The sequence below is a fragment of the Tupaia chinensis genome, unplaced genomic scaffold, assembly GCF_000334495.1.
Source record: "Tupaia chinensis unplaced genomic scaffold, TupChi_1.0 Scaffold000410_1, whole genome shotgun sequence".
Taxonomy (NCBI): Eukaryota; Metazoa; Chordata; class Mammalia; order Scandentia; family Tupaiidae; genus Tupaia; species Tupaia belangeri.
Window position 1 is genome coordinate 2,174,954 of NW_006159915.1, and position 4,285 is coordinate 2,179,238.

Consider the following 4,285-nt stretch of genomic DNA (forward strand, 5'->3'; position numbering starts at 1 on the left):
TCTTTTCACTGTGGAGATTGATAACTTCTCTGTGTCTGGAACCTTACTTCTCACACTCTGCAGGAGTGTGTAAGAACAACATTTAGCAAGAATAGTCTAGAAGCCTTTTCATCCTGGCTGTCAACATATTTATTACCCTGGAAATAACACCTGCCTCTTTCATCAACTTGACGACACCGCTCACTAACCTAAACACCTGTGCCTTTTTCTCCATCATGCCGGAGATTGTGAGATGGTGGTGATCCTTTCATATGAAGAGCTGTACCCACCTGCAGATCTGGCGTTGGGGTGACATTAATATTGAATAATAAGTAAGGCATGAATACAGACTGGTCAATACTGATACACAATATTAGGTAGCAATAATGAAGCATCATAAAAATGATCATAAGGAAGACCCAAAGAAACATTAACATCCATCCAACATATTCCTGTGAACCATGGCACTTACTCAACTTTTGGAAAGCCAGATCATATCAGAGAGATAACTAGTCTGCCATCCACTGGGCTGGTATTCTCTGTGAAGTCCCTGACACTGTTGGAATCATCTCTCCATCATAGATTTAATAACTGTTAAATCCCCTGATCGCCTTGCCTACTAAGCATACCAGTAGCTTAATCTATGAAGAAGTGAGTTTGGTTGACTATGCTCTCTCCCATTCATACATTCCATGGAAGTTAACTAAGTTCTAAACATGAACAAAGCACTGATTTTTAAAATCAATGAATAAATGAAATAATATAAGTAGATGTATGAGTGAAAAAATGACTAAAACTACTTTGTTCGCTAACGTCCTTTGTAGCACAGGTATGAACCATTCTCAAAATAAAGAGGCAAAACACAGAGGACAAAGTAGGAAAGAAACTTTCTCCAGTTTAGAGACTAGGAGGGCAGAGAAGAAACATTCGTATCCAAGATATCAGTGATAAGACTGTGATAGAGACTTGGAAGGTGCCACCACTTGGGAAGAGGAGAAAGAAGCAAAAACAAAATGTTATTAGTAATACTGAAAACTTACAGTTTACTTGGTTCTATCTTAAATATTTGTATATATGCTTCTACTCTCAAATTAATACTGATTAGAAATCTACTGGTTTGTTATAACTTACCACCTCTCTGCAGAGGTTTATGTTGCTATCATTCCCTTTTACATATTTAAAAAATGCTTATTTTGCAACTTATTTCTCGGAGGTGTCCAGTTGCAGATTATTTGCTTAACTCAGCAAATTTTGCATTATTTGGGCCTGTGTCTTGAACCACAACTCTTTAAACTAACCTAAAAGACTAGGTTTAGCTCACAGGTTATCAAGATTAACGTCCTTACTGCATACTAGAGCAAGGGCTGAATTATCAAGACTACATATCCCACAATAAGAGAAGCAATTGTGTTGTGCAATCATTCTAGAACTTCCTTTAGAGCATGAACTTCTCAAAGACAGAAATTATGGTCACATCCACATGTACCTGACATATAAGTAAGATTTCCAAATAAATGGCTGAATGGATGACTGTGCTCTGAACAGACCTCACCAAGAATTTGGGTTTCATACTGTGCAAATATTTGAAGAGGAGCATGAGCAAATTACAGGAAAGCAAATATGCAGTGAAGAATCTAGAAACTCTTTATCTCAAATAAAGTGACTTCAGGTGTGGCCTAACACAGCAAAGTTTAAAGTTTTAAGGAAATGACAGTCTCTCACTGTTGGAATGAGGCATTGGTAGAGTAGGTTACTGCCACTCACTGCAAAATTTGTAAGAGTCAGTAATTTATCTTATTTACATTTTATCCCCAGCACTTATAGCACAGATTAGGCACTTAATCAGTACTTACTAATAAGGAATAAATTAATAAATTAGGTATAAAAGGCAAATTTGGGATTTAGTATAGGTGCATCTTCACTGAAAAAAAGAAATGTTCAAAAATGAAAGTACTTTGGGACCAGCAACTTTAGCATAATGGCTATGTCACTGGACTCCCATGTAGTCGACCGCAGTTCAAGTCCCGGACCTGGTGGCTTGAAACACACCAGATGTGTGTGTGTGCATGCCCAAAATCCCGAGAGGAGACTGGAGGAGAAGGGATTGTGGCATGGCCATCCCCCCTGGGGGTGATTTCTCGCTTTCTGTCTCTCTGTCTCTCTCTATCTGGCACGTGCACGCACCCTATGGCAAAAACCTCTCAAAAAAAAAAAAAAAGAAAAATGAAAGTACTTTTCTGAGAAGTGAATGTTGCAGTATATCTTAAAATATAATCTGAGTGACCAGGAGTTGCATTTCTTTAATTGTAAGATTTTCTGATTTATGCACTGTGTTCTAATAAGTTACTAAATATTTTTCTATGTCAAATTAGTTCTGAAAATTATATCAAATATGGTAGAATTGTGTGACTGGTAGTCCTACAAATTGCTACACCAGTGAAATTGCCCAATCACCTTGGAAGTCATAGTATTGATCCAGAGGTCACCAGAAAAGAAACTTAGATAAACTCAATCCATCATTACTGCCAAAAGGAAGACTTAACGACAATGATAAGATTTCAAAGTAGGTATTCTATGAAACTCTCCCAATAAAGCACTTAAAACAATACAAGTATATTTTACATGGGAAATAAAATTATAATAGCCAAAATATTAAAAAAAACTATTGCGTTATAGATTTCTACTTCAAAATTGCTGTAGCATGTATAGTTATTGGAATTGGCTATCCTACATAATCCTATATAATAAATAATTTTAACTAGTACTTTCACATATATGCTTTGATAGAGCAATTATATTGGTTAGAGTATTTCTGAAAGACATACTGACCCTTTGTACTTTGATTTTTTTTTAGTTGCCTTACCTAATATCCAGAGAGCTTTCATTTTTTAAATCTCCAATCATCAAAAATGTTTACTTTGTTTTTTTCTCAAGAGAAAAGCCGCTCTGTCAAAGTTATATTTCACTTTTAATCATAACTGGGTCTTTCTCCAGGTCTTGTCCCATGTGAAGTACTAGTAGAATTATTTCTACTTGAACATTGTTTTGTCAGGGTGGTAGTTTTTCTAAGACTTTTTTTAAAAAACTGGAAGGTTTTGGAAGTACAATCTCCTTTATTAATGTAAGAGTCCTGCCCGTAAACTTGAGCTAATTCTGTTGAGTCAGAACTTACTGATAGATTCCTGAGTTTACCCAGAGTTTTAAATGTTGCGTTCCAAGTGCCCTTTGCCCCCAAGGAATCAAGGAGTGCATTAACGTAGCTATCACTGTAATATTTAATAAGAAACCTAGTGTAAGATTTTAGGAACCTTCCATTTGAAGGTGTTTTTACTCCTAAATAATATAGAAGCTATCAATATACCAAGAGGGCTGAGAAGGCAGGGAAGTGGGTCGATTGTGCTTACTCTGCAATCCTAGGACATAGGAAAATGGATTTAAGTGGCTAATCCAGAGAGAAGATACATCTTCAGGTTTGCTGTTCTTACAATGTGCACAGTAGAAATCAACTGTCAAATGAGCTATTAATCTAGCTAAATATAAATAGTGATAAAAGAACAACTCCTGGTTCACACAAGCAGGTCTGTTGTTACACCACAAAACCACAAGGGAAGCAACAGGAATGAACTGCAGTGATGACGAGAGACATTGCTACTTTTCATGTCTAGCATGTTTTCTAAATTCCTTAAGATATAAAACCTGAATTCAAGGCCTCTCTACATGTAGACTCAATCACTATTGATCAACTCTTTTTCTGTGGCATGTCTATAAAAATTTATGAACATGCCTAACTCCACCGTTAGATTGAAAATAGATTTAGTCTAATACATGCATAGTGCTTTAGACACTGAAAGATAGACAATAATCATTATTTTCTTGGATGTAGCAAATTCATATATAGCTTGAAGAATAACAGGTCTTAATCTTACTCTTTTTAATAAAAAAGAAGAGGAAGAGAAAAAAGAGAAGGGGGGAAGGTGAGAGGAGAGAAATAAAAGTAGAGGAAGAGACTGACAGTAAATGGATTGTCATAACTAAGGCAGTCACTTCCCATTTAAGTGTATTTGATCACTGTTCACACCTATGGCGTATTGTTGGCAAAAAGCAGTGTTCCATAAATGTAAATTGATGGTTGATAACTGCAAAATCTGTGTCCATGTGAAGTCACTATCATGTTCTAGGGAATCTTTTTTTTTCTTTTTTTTTTTGGGGGGGGGGAGGGGTTTGCTATAGGCCGTGTGTGCTCGCCAGAAAGACAGAGAGAGACAGAGAGACAGAAAGCGAGAAATCACCCCCCAGGGGGGACGGC